At 34.9% G+C, this 16,956-nt stretch overlaps 1 protein-coding gene across 1 annotated transcript in view; it reads left to right on the top strand.

Annotated features, from left to right (window-relative positions):
- LOC140757888 (uncharacterized) overlaps nt 1-16,956 on the top strand; it is a 228,496-nt gene that overhangs the window by 775 nt on the left and 210,765 nt on the right. The gene's annotated exons all lie outside the window — the stretch shown is intronic.

Genomic DNA, 16,956 nt, shown 5'->3' with positions numbered 1-16,956 from the left:
AAGGGCTCAGCTCGTTAACATTTGAGATCGACCCTAACAGGACGAGGACCTTAATTAGGGTCGATTCATTAAATACATTTTTGCTTCTCATCAACTTTTTATTATCACACTCAAGAGTATATACGTTCTACTCTCAGAATGAAGAGGGTGAGAACGTAGTCTACCATGTTGGCCGAATGCGAAATGGTAGACATCTCAAAAATTGAGAACGTTTATAAGAACACTTAGGCGAGTAAGTTTCCTCGCGATAATTTCCTATACAACAAATACAAATATGTGATAAATAATTCGTAATATGTATATACGATAATTACGCTGTGATTTGAGCCACTGATCCGATATTGGATTGCTGAATTTCAATAAAAAAATTATTTATTTATGCTGCTCCTTAAAATTAAATGGGTGTGTAGGCGGTATGAAGAATTCTTTTACCATATTTATTACTAATACGAGCCGATATTTGCATATTATTTAAATATATTTATAACAAAATATATTATTTATTTCATTGAAACAAACCTTTATTTAAGATATCATTTGATTTCACTTTAATAATGAATAACTTAAACACACTTATTTAATATTCTGGATACTTCACGTAAAGCTTTATTATTCATGATACTTACTTAGGTGCTTAGTATGTCAAATTCTTTAAATAGATACTTAATTAATATGTAATACTTGTAACAAATGAATCAAACTTAATAAGCGATTAGAGCAATTGCGACTACGCCTACGGAATCGCGAGTAAGCCGTTTACACGAATCCTTCTCGGAATTCCGTCGAGATTACAATGTTTCAGATTGTGTAATTTATGCAAACGACCTATTTATAAACCCTCCGTTGGATTGAAAGTTATCTTTGCTTTAATCCCAACAAATATATGGAATCTTATAGCTTTGTGGCAATTTTAGGTAATGAAAATACGAAATGACCGTGAATTTTATCTGATAACCTAGTGACTTTCTTGTGAGATCTTACATAGGCTTGGGTTCTATCCAGATGGTGTGGGAGTAGCGAAAACTGCTCCCCCACGGCAGAGTCCCATGAGGCATCACGCTTAGAGAACTTAGTGATGATGGTACTTAAAGAGATGAATAAGTTATCTGTCGGATTAGCATACCACATATACTATATCCATTAAACCGGAACACATTAACGCTTAAACTTCGAATAGCACTACTATCTGATGTTGATTGCAGCTTCTTGCTTCTCTTGAGGTCTAAGCTTTTTTTCTTTTTAGAACAAAACAAAGTCCTGCTCTGTTCTATGTGATACCTTTATAGATAAACTATGGAGACCTTATCAATAATTCAATTGAATGCTACAACAACCGCAACATTTACATGAGACACTTTTTAAAACATCCTACTTGAATTGTCAAGAGAACCCTCCAATTCAAATATTATTAATATTTAAAAAAATATTTAAAGAAATTACTAAGTTATGAAGCGTATGTTAAACTGAATAATACTGTTATTATTACATAAACTTGTGGAATCGCTTAATATTCACTACAAATATATAACTATAGCTCATTTCACCAAAGTAAACAATAGATTACACACTAAGATAATTACCACAATTAGTATAAGTTACTGGGAATCTTCATAATTGCTTCACATATCTCGTATTAAGCTTATATTAAATACCGGAACGGGTGCTTCTTCGGGACGTTAACGGCACGGCACGGCACGGCAGCGATGTTGTCAGAACTTTTGTCAATTCTGTCAGTGCCGTCCATAGCTAAGAATCTGAATAAGTAACATTAGTTATTTATTCAGATTATTTATTATTTTTATTTATAGTATTTTGTCCAGATGCTTGTCAGTTGTTTAAACAGCTGTCAACTAGATTGGTCGACGTCTCTGGGGACCCGAGAGCTGGCATGCATTTTGCTCAAAGAATTGGTATAGCAATTCAGAGAGGAAATGCTGCCAGCGTCTTGGGAACCTTGCCCAAAGACAGTGATGGTGACATTTTTTTATGGTAGTGTTTTTGTTTTTATATTTTTGTTTTTCATTTTTGTATATATGTAAATTTTGTAAATAAGTTGTTTTATATTTACCTAGGTTTATTTTAAAGTGTTTTCCGAAATTTAGTTATAAATATCAAAATAAAACTTGAAATATTCAAGATATTTAAGACATTTACCACAAGCAACCAAGCTTATAATTTTTTTTACCTACTGTGACCTCACAAGGGAGATCTGAGAAAAATAACTGAAGAAATGATTTTACAAAAACAGTTATTTATTAAAGGCATTTTAAATGCTAATGACAATTATTTCCATCATTTTGGAAATTATTTTTTGATTACCAATAAAGTAAATCTTTAAAAAATAACTATTCTTCTCCAACAATCAAACATTTTATTCCTTTTCGGTTTTCTTATCAAGTAATGAATCTAGTATACTTTTCTGGTTCTATTCGAATAGTTATATTAAAAAAATATGCAATAGCCAACTGTACAATTTAGCTTTACTCTCCCTTTGAGCTTTTGATACGCTAAATACTTTCTGGTACGCAAAGTACACACACACTCATCGCCTATTTAGATATAATGTCTGTTGTCGTCGCCGTGTCGTGCCGCTGTCGTCCCAATGAAGAAGCGCCAAATGGCGTAACCCGTTCTCGATAATGGCGGAACATAAAGCCATTTGTAAACTTGTCGCCATTTGTGAATAAGTCCTGTTTATTTTGGTGAGATTTAATTTATTGTTTTGGTTACGGATTCAATTGATTATTAATTTGATTTATGGCATCAGGGTTCAGTGCGAGGTACTGCACTGGACGGTGTTGTAATTTTTACGACGGGGCCATAATTTCAAGGTAAAATATACATCGAATTTGTCTAAAGACATTCAACTTAGAAGGTAGTAGAACCCTAAATCCGGCGGCACCACCGCCACACCTATTTCTGCATAAAAACAACATTGGCATGCGCTGATGTGTTCTGTTTTGAAGTGTGTGGTAAGGTAGACATACTTTTTCGAGGCGTTCCAGCTTAGTCCTCAGGGGTAGCTGTGCATCTGACATTGCCGACCTCAGGTAGGAATGTGTAATGGCGGCAGTAGCCACTTTCGATCAGGTGGACTGCATGCTCGTCTACTACTTCTATATTATGAAATAGATCGGGTATCGAGAGTAAGGGCCGTGATAGCCTAGTGGTTAAGAAACTCGGCCTCTCGATCGATTGATCCGAGGTTCAAATCCCAGGCACGAACCTCTAAATTTTCTAAATTATGTGTGTATTAGAAATTAATTATCAATTGCTAAAACGGTGAAGGGAAACATCGTGAGGAAACCTGTATATCTGAGAGATTTATTAAAAAAAACTCAAAGGTACGTGAAGACTGTCAATACGCACTTGGCCAGCGCGGTAGACTATGACCTAATCCTTCTCATTCTGAAAGGAGACCCGTGCCCAGCAGTGGGACAATAATGGGTTGATAATGATGATGATGGTGGGGAGAAAACTTATTTGAGATATTAATAAAATGTTAATGATTTTTGAAGAACATAGGTATATATTGTCAATCAATTCGAGATGGTCAGTGTAAATGGATGAAAGATTTATGAAAATCTTGACAATGTCCGCGCTATAGCCTTATATTGAATCTCTTTGCATCCAGCCGTCTATCAAGCGGTAATTATAACAAAGGGCATTTTGTGTAATTAACACGATTAGCTGTGCGCGTTTGTGACCAAAATAGATGAAATTTAATCTCTTAATGGTGGCCTACGAAAACGGGAAGGAAATAGTGTAATCTTATTCTCGTGTCACAATGTTAGTTACCGTACTCCTCTGAAATGGCTTTACCGATTTTCACCAAATTTTATATGCATATTCAGTAGGTCTGAGAATCGGCTACTATCTATTTTTAATATCCCTAAGTGGTAAGGGTAGTTCACTCTTAATTTTTTTTTATTTATATGGAAACACAACGTTTTCCGGGTCAGTTAGTATAGATCTCAAACTACCCGGTATAAGCTATACATCGAGAAAAAGTCCTACGATATCTGAGGCGTTCCAAGTCCTAAAGAGTTCAAAGGAGCAACGCATCTGTGACTTCAGGTCGGACTCTTATCCTATCCTATCCATCAAATTTTATCTGGGGTTGATAACACATTGATAACGGCGGTTGAAGCCATTTACCATCAGGACTACATGCTTGTTCGTTAGTTTTGTTTTGATATTTAAAAATAATTATTTATTAATTAAGTATTTCTCAATTAAAATTAATTCTTAAAAATCAATATTTTAATAATACTCAAGAACATATAATTTCTTGATCACAGTATCATAAGGGGTAAAGGATTTCTTAATTAAAGGACTAACTATTATGTATTTGTATGTACTCGCAGAGATATAAATTAAAAGGACAATGCCCATGAAAGTATGGACCGCCGTCCAGAGTTGCATCAAATTGAAACTTGTTGTGGACGATGTATAATTAACCAAATACTACCACCAATAATTATTTTTTAGATCAGCACCCGGGCTCTGAAGTTATTTACCGAAATGTTACATAACCTCAATATCGAAATTATCCGACGATAGATTGATGGTCGGTTTTAACTGATAGTAGGTATCTATAATGTAGTTCGACTAACATATTCCATTTACTTTTAAAGGTAGTACGTAAAAAAACCTAAAATAATCCTAAAAACCTAATATAATGAATTCTGAGTATAAAATACCGCCATTTTAATTTTTAAGAACAACAATCAACATTTCATCTTATTTTTTTCTTAAATGGAATCCCCTTGTTCAAAGATACTATTCTGATCGACAAACTGTGTAAAAAAATCAAAAAATAATTTTAATATTACTTTCATTATGACGCATGAGAAAAATCAGTACCAAGAATGGGCATTCTCCTTTGTTTAAGTGTCCAGGGGAAACATCCGAATTACTAAGCCTGAGGTTATTTCACAATCGCAATTTGCTAAAGTATAGTTTAATACCAGTAGCAATTCCATTGTGGTTGGTGTTCATGGTTCAGGTTAAACCCATTTAGATTTTCCAAAGTTATACACATTACCTGTCATTAGCCTTAATAATGAATAATTGCTTCGAAGTTCTTTATGAAGCACTTTATAAAGTTTTCAAAGTTATGCGAATATGCACTAAAGATGAATATTGATAGTGAAATAGGAATAGTTTGGTTGATGGTATCTGTGAGATTAGCTTCATCTTACCGAAACACGTTCAATAATGGCACGTGTGACAAAGCCTTATCTAATTGCTATCATCTGATCGCCAACACGCACCAATGGGCATCGTGTATTAAACCTGCGTTGAGAGACAAAGGTGATAGGGTTCCATTGCGGTTTGTCTGCGGAGGCTTCCCTGATACGCGCATTTCTGCCTTATTATGACAATGTTGAGCGCTGCTGTATTCAAACTTAAAAGGTGTGCTAAGGAAGACACACTTATATAAGGAATATAATTTATAATCAGACGTAATATCGCATCTCTGGCGGACTGTAGTCTACAGGTGATACAAATATCAAAATTGATATTTATTAATAACCTTATTAAATACTTTTTGGCAATTTCATTATCGAAATTTCTACTGAGAGGCGACGAGCAGGCAGTCCAGCTGATAGCGCCGTTGCCCCTGAGAGCTGGAACTCCTTGGAAAAGTATCTCTCTCTCTCTCACCTGCAAATCAGAACACAGCAGCGGTTAACACTGTTTTGCCGCTGGAGTCGCACCAAAAGGTTCTACCACCTTCAATTACTACTTCTATGTACATATATACGGGCGCGCCGGTAGATAGATCTACAATGGTACTTAGATTTAACTAAGTTACCAATATTTATAAAAAAATAGTTAATAAAATAAGCTATAATGCCTCCATAGCAAGAATAACACCTAAGCAAAATACCAAACAGTTCAGAGCACCACCGTGCCGTGCCCACTATTGGACAACTTCTGTGTCCAATAGTGGGCACGGCAGTGGTGACTATCTGTTTATACCATGATTCAGGTAAGCTATTTATTAAATACGGAGCGATAGTTCGAAATTAATATCATGTGATTATAAAAACGGAATATTTATATATAAAATTAAGCACTCTCCTACATATATTAGAAATGAAAGCTCACAGACATGTATGGTCGACAACCTCTGACAGCCTACACGCTACGTTATTCAAAATTAATTTTATTCTCATAGCCCGAGGTAGCTGATCAAACATCGACGATTGAGTTTATATTTGTATAACTGAAATATTATACAAGTTTTAACAAGACGATGTTTAAATACCATTCGGTTTGTTCTCGGCTCGTTAGTTTCGCAAATTGGGAGCATTGGCCGTATTTACTATTAATTTTAATTTCGTAAGTATATTTGATTACTTAAAGTTATTGAAGTTATAAGTTTGTTATTCGATACTATTGTTCGTTGAATATTTGTCTGCGAGTTCATAAATTAAAGTTTAAATTTCTGCTTCGTCTTACTCAAATATAATTATGTATTTTTAAATGTGTTGTTGCATATTCACACATTTTAAAGTACGTATGGCTCTAGTTTGAAAGATAAGGGCTTTTGAAAATATTCAATAATCTAATGTTGTACCTGCAAAATCATAGACCTATATCAGTACCCTTAGTATGAGTTGTTACGATTTTACAAAAAAATCTGTTTTGGTATTTGTTTACGTATTTGCCCATACATTTTCAATCAGCGCCCCTAACGGATTGTATCATAGCATATTGGAATAGTATGGGAAATACGTAAACAAAAGCAAAAATAGTCAGTCATTTTTGTAAAAACGTAAAAATTCATATTAAGGGTACAAGTCTTATGCTAATATTCACAAACATTTGACAATTTCTTCATCTATACTAAAATTATAAAGAGGAAAACTTTGTTAGTTTGTTTAATTGTAATGAATAGGCTCATAACCTACTGGACCGATTTTAAAAAATCTTTCACCATTCGAAAGCTACATTATCCACGAGTAACATAGGCTATATTTTATATGAAATATATTTGACAAATAGATTTTGAGGCGGTACAATGTTTGCCGGGTCAGCTAGTATGTACTAGATATTGTCACATTTCGATTTTGGTGTATAAAAATTTGATAATCCACATTTATTAATCCATTTTGTTATTTACTCACTTGTAGATGGTGTTATTGCGAATAAACTTCAATGCTGTCCAACGGATAGCCGATAATCCTTATGGACATTGGACACCATTTTTCATTTCGTTTCGATTCGTTGGAAAAAGCTTTATATATTTTTATATAGATGACAGGGTAACATCGGGCAAATTTTATTAATTCTCTGTCAAAGTTATGTACTTCGATAAAACATATGGATTTACGCCTGTTAATAATAGAATAAATTAAATGTTTTGCTTACCAAACATTGAAAATTTACAATTGTAGTTAGACAATAATGGCTTTTGTAGGCAATATACTCGATAGATTGATTATTAATAGTCCACTAATTAACCCACAGTCACATCTGGAGTAATCTGGACTGATAGACTTGCCTAATTGATTAACCTTTACATTTCACATTAGCTTTGAGTGGGATTGCTGTCAAACTTCTCGACGTAGATGTATTAATGTTCTGAAGACTGCCTTGCGTCTTCCCCAGAGCGTTGCGAGCGAAATGAAAATATAATCTTGTTTGATTTTTCTTTTTGTTTCGAAATGTCTATATTTATTATTTTACCTGTAAATTGGTAAGTCAGTGTGGGAGGACCAGGTTATATGACGTGACCTTTAGAACTACAGTGACGTAATTCATAATTTTGGAAAAAATAAGATCTTTCTTAAATCGTTTGAAATAAGCGTCAAACAAAATTTTGCCCTATATTTTTACTGCGCTAAAGGAAGGATGTTTTATAAAAAACATATTATATGTACCAATTATCAATTCTTTGGCTAACTACACATCCCAAATGGCTGCACAGATAAAGATTCGATGTCGTTACTTTTGCCTTGGTAGCACGAGTTACATTGAAGACATTGAATTAAAAAAAAATCGTAATAAGTATGTTTTTTAATTTTTTTTTCATAGGCGCGCCATGTGCAGCTTACGCAGTCTGATTTCTTGTTTAGAAATCATATGACTACACTCGTGTATTATGTAATCGTTACAGAACATGCAATGCTAACATTCAAAATTATAAAAGCTTACGATGTTTTCTTTTACCCTTATATCAAGTGATAATTAATTGATGCACATAAGTCTAAAAAGTTAATGAATTTGTGAATAAATTCGTTCAATAAGTAAAAAGTTTCGTCGGTTAAAACATTTCAGGGTCGTGTCTTGAAGGGCTCCTGTTTGATATAGAGTTAGTTATAAAATTTAAAATAGCTATCAAGTATTATCAGCTGAATAGTGGGATGAACCGAAGTTTAATTTCCTGGAATAGAACACGAAAGCCTCACCGCGGTAAACTTCCCTCTCTTCCTCGCATACAAATGATTCGTCTCCCTGTTTATACATGAGCTATATGGGAATTTTATGGGATCACGCGCTTATCTTTTCCTTCCTTTATGGTGAGAATACAATGCCCTTAAGAGCTACAGATACTAAACAAATCTGATATGTATTTAAGGGGAACTCAAAGTTCTTATATGTACTTGTATTTAAGGGGAAGTTAAACACATTTTATAAAAAATAAAGGATAACAATTTCAAAATATATTGCAAAATTTATGTTTAACCATCCTCTATTTAATTCTTTTCATGCTGAGTATAGTGCAGAATTGTTATTTGTTACGAAATGAATGTTTTTCTATGTTTCCACATGTTCCACTATGCTCTACGGAATTTGGAACTTTAAATTATAGGAGTTAATGCTATTAGAAAGTTTTAAATATGTCCATTTGTTTGTATATATTTCTTGTGTTCCCTAAATTATTAAGAAGGAAGAATATTTTTGTACATCTATAGACACCAGACACGTTTAAATATCTTTTATAATTTCGACATAACGAGATAGGTAGAGTTTTTCCATTACACGAACTCCCCAGATTGTACTCTACCTTTATTCCAGCTAGCCGGATGTTCACTTACATTCAACAACAACACTTACACATATGACTACACACATTGTTATAAGCCCTCTCGACTCTACTGTAGTGTTTTCGTGGCAAATGTTTGGACGAGGCCTGGAAACATGACAGTTAGATCTCTATGTAGAGCTATGTAGAGTGTAGAGCATTAGTAGAGTTTAATGGAGTAAGTGGGGATGTTGACAATTAGATGCCTATATGCATTTGTGGAATTTAATAGAGTAAGGGATGTAAGATTGTTTAGTTTGGTAGAGTACAATACAATAAATTGTATTGTTTGTATTATACCTTAATATTTTTTAAGAGTAACTTGTATGTATTAACGTAGATATAAGTATAATTCTTCTAAGAATTACGTATTATAACTTCTCTTTTGAAGCTTATTTGCATACATATTTAACCTACATACATATTTGATTCTATTTCCTATATTTAACTTAAATCGTAAAGAGAAGGCCAAGTTTATATTTCCCCGGAGTATACTATCCTCAGTAAATTAAAACTTAAAGAAGTGAAGCTTAATGAAATCTGAAGAAGTAGATTAAATCGGAACTTAAAGTTGGACGGTCTTAATAGTTTTAAACCGATAACGTTTTGACCCGTAACTTGCCTGAAACTACTTTATTAGGTAAAAGACTCGTTTGTCCCTGTAGTTCCGGGACTAGAATAGGGCTACGGTATCCCCTGCCTGTCGTAGGAGGCGACTAAAAGGGGGCTTCCGGGGTTGCGGACGGCAAGAGTGAGAGCTCAAACCGTCCAGCAAGCGACCCCGGGAAGGACGGCGGTATGTGTGGTCGCATACCGTCGTAAACACTACGTGGTGTGGGAGGAGCGAAAACTGCTCCCCCAGGGTAGAGCCCGTTGGGCATCGCGCTTGGAGGGCTCCGGTTGTGTTCCGTTGGAGATCCCGGAGTTCTCCAACAAGCGTTGAGGACGGCCACCGGGGGGGTTTTAGTGCGGTAAAAATCCCACATAACCCGGCGTCGCGTACCTTTTGAAGGTTTCCCCCTCGAGAAGAAAAAAAAAAAAAAAAAAAAAAAAGGTAAAAGACTCGTTAGGCTTAGTGGTCACCAATTTACCACACACACCTATTTCTGCCTCAGTGTTAAGCGCTGCTGTGTCGTGGTTTGCAGGGTAAGGGAGACATACTTCTTCGTAGCATTCCAGCTTAGTCCTCTGGGAAAGTGGCTCAATTGCGGGCGACCTGAGGTAGGAATCTAATTTTATCTGGGGTTGACTACAGATGTCCATGGACAGTAGTCACTTACCATCGGGTGGTCTGCATGCTTGTCTGCCACTCTTTTATAAAAAATACCTACTACGTACGAATTTAGTGCAAATCCGCTGCGTCGCATGAAATCGTACTAGTTTAAGTCATTTATCGTCATTTACTGTCGTACTATTTTGCCTGGATCTAGAACGAAAAGTCAGTTGACATCTTTCACAAATCTTTGAGAGTATTACGAAGAACATGGCACTTACAACACAAAGAAAACAAATAATTTTAAATAAATAATTTTCTTTAGTTGAAAGTTATATAACACACACACGTAACACTTACATGAGCTGTGGTTCAATTGCAGTAACCATTCCGCGCCGGTTACGGCAGTCACGCCGATCACGCCGATCACGCCAATCACGGCAGTCACGCTACGCGACCTTGGGACTTTATGGTGTTACTCGGTTATAACTAGCACCTCATTTACACGAAATTGTATTAGGTAATGAGCATGTAGTTCACCTGATTGTAGGAGATTACTGTCTGTGATCTTCACTAAGTAGAATCGGAGTTCTTGTTAGTGTTAGTTAGAACACACCTATTTCTACGTGTCGGTGGGATGGTGTGAGTCTTAGGTGACTTACATACTCATACTGAGAGGTGAGGCAATATCTTAAGGAGTGGCAACGTATCTGTAAATGACTTCAGGTAGACACTCCGTTCAATATAGAGTACTAGTTTTTGCCCGCAGCTTCGCCCGCGTTAATAAATATACATAAAACTGAAAACTCGTACCTTCACCTTTGCTAAAGAGCATCACTTGATCAAATGCATAGTTTACGATTCAATCCATACTAATATCGATTAAAATAATCGATGTTTTGGGTCCAAAAGATCTATTCTATGATTAATCGATCTTAGATCGCCATCCCTAGTTCCCGTGGGATTTCCGGGATAAAAACTATCCTATGTCCTTTCTCAGGTCTCAGACTATCTTTGTACAAAATTTCATTAAAATCGGTTCAGTGGTTTAGGCGTGAAGAAGAGACAACCAGACAGACAGACAGACAGGCAGACAGAGTTACTTTCGGATTTATAATATTATAGTAAGGAGTAAGGATGTTACGGGTGCCTATGGACGGCAGTGACCGCTTACCGTCCTTTATACTGCATCGTACATGCATGCTTCTTCTTCTTCTTCTTACTTCTGCCTTATAAAAAAACTTTCTGCCGTTGCGGTATCTGAAAATATTGGATCGATTCTAATACTGCTTTTGCCTTATCACTCTTAAACCTTAACACTGTAATGCTTAACACTAAATGTTAAGTGTAAGACAGAAACGAGGGTGGGGAGGTGCCACCGCAATCCAACCATGAAAGTTTTACCACATGGCACTAAAATGGAAGCGTCTTTGTAACTTAGGTATCATCTACATCTAGATTGCAACCAAGGAGACACGGCACCCTAAGGAGCGTAAGAAATCTTAGGGGGCGGAATACATTTGAAATTAAAAAAAAAAAGTTTGAAGTGTATTTTGTCTAACTTAATCAAAATAAATAAAGTCGTTAACATAATGTTTTTTGTACTGAGAAAATAAAACGAGGCATAAAAATATTATTTTTAATCCGGAGAAGCTTAACAAAATAAAGGTTGGGAAACCCTCATCTACATATATCGCGTTCACGGTGAAAAGGTGAGAGAAATATTTACATTCGTTACGTTATTTGTGTGTGTATGTTCGAAAAATCTTTCAATGTTTAAATTTAATTATTCAAAATCAGATGGAATGTACAGTCAGCTCCAAAACTAGATGAACATATTAAGGTTTCAAAAATACCTATACACCCAAATGTTCATAAGTAGCTGAACACAAATAGCACCATAATTAGAACGTCGTAAAGTTTCAAATGTAGATAAACACTATAGTATAAAAAGTACCTGAAAAATGTCATATCATATTAATGACGTTAGCCATTTTGCACATACGGTGTTCAGCTACTTTAAATGCGTTAGTGTTCATTTAATTTTGACGCTCTACGATGTTCATCTAATTATGATGCTAGGAGTATTCAACTATTTAAGAATACTTTGTTTAGATATTTTTGAAACCTTAATCCATTCATCTATTTTCGAAGCTGGCTGTACTTACGTAAACTTCCTTACGTAACGGATATTTGTAGATGACACCGATAATGGAAAAGCTTTACAAACAACTTATTCGTTTTTGGATTAATAATAAATATAATATAGTTCAAAAAACTAAAAAACACGCTTTTATGATAAAATTAACTAAAAAGTAGAAAATCTAAATGAATCTAGGAATCAATTAAGGAACAGTAAATAGTATAATTGTGAAATAAATCTACAAAGTTTGAACGAAATCTGGCCGTTTAAAGTGGGTCAAAATCGCGCCCAAAGAAGTCGGTTACAAACATACAAACAAACATACAAACAAACATACAAACATACAGGTGAAGCTAATAAAAAGCGTGTAAAAAGCGTAACTATCGTTTACTTGCTTCCGAATTTGGATGACGAGGGGCAACTGGCCTTGGCATACTAAAGTGCCTCCATATCTGCTACCCGTGTCATTGGTATCGACAACCGAACGAATTGTGTGAATTGATTTATTTTAATGTTGTATGGAAACTTCTGTTTAAGGGTCGTTCGCATGGGCGGTTTGTTCCCGGAGTAATTTTGTCAGAAACTCGTAGCAGTCGTTTTTTAGCGTGTGCGAATTTTAACTACGTGGAGTCGATTAATGTCTGTTCTTAATAAACTATACAATTATTACTTACCAATGATTGAAATTTGACAATTTACAGTAGTAGTAAAATGAACTTTGTTGGGCAATAAGGATAGATTGATTATTATTAACGGGCGTAATCCAAGAAAGTCAACATACTAGAAATTTACAGTGTACACATACGATGATTTTATATAATTTCAAAATAGCTGTTATGGGATAGAATTCTAAATATGCGCTCTAAAATTGAGGCCGCTATTTTACCGCTGGTCAACCGTAGCAGCATGTGTAAACAGCCTAAACTCTGGTATTGACTGTGTTATGGACGTCTAACAACAATATTCGTTTTAGACAGTTTATTATTTTTAAGTGATTGAACGCGTTTATTTTGATATTATATTTTCTCTTTTATTCTATGCCCTTTTAAATTTGTTGAACTTTACATTCTTTGACAATAGGTAGGTACTCGTATATATTTGCTATCTAAGCAAATATAATAATATAAATATACTTATATGATAAAGCTAATTTAATGTATTATATGAAAAATAAGTGATACGTTTAAATAACAGTTTTAGTATAAAATATATTTTTATTTCGAGAATAAAACATTCCTAACTTGATATAAAATTTAAAATAGATATTTACGTGTAGAGCAATTAATAACACTATTAAATCTTTATACATATTTTTAAAAGATATCTTCATTAAAACTTTATATAACTTTTCAAAAGATATATTTAATTATTAAAACTACTACTTTTGTTACTACTATTTTTGTCCTACAGCTGGGCTTTTTCCCCAGCACTGGGCGAGACCTACAGCATCCTCCACCACACTGCACCAGTACGAAATTAAAATATTATAATAAACGCTTTTCATAAAAAAAAAAAACTTGATGAATTCATAATTTAAATTGAAGTAGATACTTAAAAATTTGTTAAATGTTGAGTCCAAAAATATTTTACCGTTAGTTAACAAATGACCAAAGAATAAATTGAAGTACCTATTCAAACTTTTTCAATTAAAATCTGTCCTGAATAGCTGATTTCGTTCTAGCTTCGTGTCTGTGTAATTATGAAATAACAGACTATTTTGTTGCAATTTGGCTAGCGTTTATGAAATAATTGCTTACAGTTTTTGGTTTATACAAAGGGGTCTTAATTTTTTTATCGGAGTATAACTGATCGATGCTTATAAAGACTATGTTATATGATAGTTAATAGTATCAGGCGTTACTTTGCGGATATCCATGCTATTAAGTTAGGATTAAGACTACTTCACAACAATTCGCTACTAATATATATGATGGTATTTATTTTAAATCATTTATTTATTTATTATATTGATCTAATTAGAACGGCTGAGGCCACTTACACTAACTAGACAGATCTAACATACAGACATCTCACAGAACTCCAAGCATACAGACACGATCAGCTTCCAGTCATCAGCAAGCACATCACAGTTCGGATAACGATCCATGAGCGCGTTCAATGTCGCAAGTGTGCGAGGAACAGGTGATTTAACATGCAGTATATACCATCCTCCCTGCCACGTTCCCACTTAAAGACTTAACGATCAACTTTCGTAGAGTCAACTTACCTTGATGATGCTCCATTTTGGAGCGAAACACGTGTTTGTGGTGGTATGTATGATGGTGTGTATTTTTTATAATTTTATTGTTTGCATCTACACGCATCCTTTGCGGAAGGAAGTGTGGTACATACCGCATGGTTAAATATATACCATCATAAACATTATTAACGGATTGTTGCGAATTAGTTTTAATCCTAACTTAATATCTTATATGAAACTAGTGGACAATGGTTTTTCAGTTTCCAACAATAGCTACTGACATATAGACAAATTTTAAAACGTTAAGTTAAGTTAAGTTAGGATTAAAACTAATTCGCAACAATCCGTTAATAATGTTTATGATGGTATATATTTAACCATGCGGTATGTACCACACTTCCTTCCGCAAAGGATGCGTGTAGATGCAAACAATAAAATTATAAAAAATACACACCATCATACATACCACCACCAATACGTGTTTCGCTCCAAAATGGAGCATCATCAGGGTAAGTTGACTCTACGACGGCTAATCGTTAAGTCTTTAAGTGGGAACGTGGCAGGGAGGGATACATACTGCATGATAAATCACCTGTTCCTCGCACACTTGCGATATTGAACGCGCTCATGGATCGTTATCCGAACTGTGATGTGCTTGCTGATGACTGAAGCTGATCATGTCTGTATGCTTGGAGTTCTGTGAGATGTCTGTATGTTAGATCTGTCTAGTTAGTGTAAGAGGCCTCGGCCGTTCTAATTAGATCAATATAATAAATAAATAAATGATTTAAAATAAATACCCTCATAAACATTATTAACGGATTGTTGCGAATTAGTTTTAATCCTAACTTAATATCTTATATGAAACTAGTGGACAATGGTTTTTCAGTTTCCAACAATAGCTACTGACATATAGACAAATTTTAAAACATGTTTTTGTTTCGTTGTTAAACTGTGATTATAACCATGATGACCGTCAAAACATTACTGTCCCACAGGTGTGTAATGTTTTAAATTCTTCTGGAAATTAATATTTTAACATAGAAATTAATTATAAGGCGCTTCAGGCGGTGATGAACTGAATTTGGATGATTATTTTCCGTGTCTCAACTTAGACACTGAATTTTAAACCACTTCCAACTTCAATATTTGCATTGCTAATAACAATAACTTTTAATTGTTTCTTTATAAAACAAAATTTACCCTTTTCAATCTTTGTAGCATCCTAATCAAAAAATAAAGCAGTCAAGCAGTCCAATTAAATTAAAAAGGTCCCATAAAAGGGATATAAAAAGGGATATCTGAACCCAAAAGTCACAACACGATAAAACATGCCATTTAATTCTCGAAATAAAATGGGTTCAAATTGAACCCTTCCTAGTGAAAAATAACGGTTTGCACTTTATATTTCATTAAAACCGAAGTGTGCCCGTAAAATGCCGCGTCGACTTAAAAGCCTTTACGACGCGTCAAAGTCACTGTGTCACAGATTTAAGATGTAATAGAAATGGCTTACATTGGTTTCATTTTGCCATCTTGTTGTGTGTACCTGTGTGTGTGCGAGCGTGTGTGTATGTGTGCGCGCGTGTGTGCGTGCGAGCGTGTGTGTGTTCGTGCGAACGTGTGTGTGTGTTGTGTGCGAGCGCGTGTGTGTATGTGAGTGTGAGCGCGTGTTTGTTGTGTTTTGTGGGAGTGTTTACTTATATGTTTGTGTGTGTGAAATAGAGATAGAGAGTGCAGGGTGTTAACTTGTGTGTGTGAGATAGAGAGAGATGGTGGAGATGAGGTACAAACTTTTGTCTCTTCGAATTTTACTTGGTAAAGATCACTTCGTACACTAATGGTTTGTTGATGATGATGACGAGGATGCCATTTCTACCAAATATTAGTTCTATGGCCCCACCACAATGGATGCGGTAAGTTTCTCGGCGTCTAATATTTACGTGGCTTACTAATTTCGCTAACAACAAGCAGAGTGAATTCGACGATCTCCTGAAAGTTTAAAAAGCTGCTAAAAGTTCCCAGAGAATACTTGCGTATGTGAATCCTTTGTAACTTTTACAAACTTAGCTGCATTTTTAAGTACTTTTGTTAAGACCGGATCCCCTTTAGGGACGGCGGGCAGTTACATTAATACAAAGTACTGGGCAATAGTTTATTCTGAGTTCACAGAAGGTTATGTTCACACAAGTTATGTACCTAAACAAACTAAACGCATGGAAATAATGCTTCGTAAACTGCTCTGTGTACAACTTTCTGCTACACCTTCTTACAATTAAACAACTTTGGAAAATACAAGTATACTCTGATTTTTAAGTGTACCTCTATGGGGAAATCTGGAACTATAAGGATTAGTGAAA

The sequence above is a fragment of the Epargyreus clarus genome, unplaced genomic scaffold, assembly GCF_041222505.1.
Source record: "Epargyreus clarus isolate Ecla_fem2 unplaced genomic scaffold, WU_Ecla_fem_2.2 ptg000005l, whole genome shotgun sequence".
In the NCBI taxonomy this organism is placed as follows: domain Eukaryota; kingdom Metazoa; phylum Arthropoda; class Insecta; order Lepidoptera; family Hesperiidae; genus Epargyreus; species Epargyreus clarus.
Note: the sequence above shows the minus strand (reverse complement) of the source record. Positions and strands in the feature narration are given on the sequence as shown.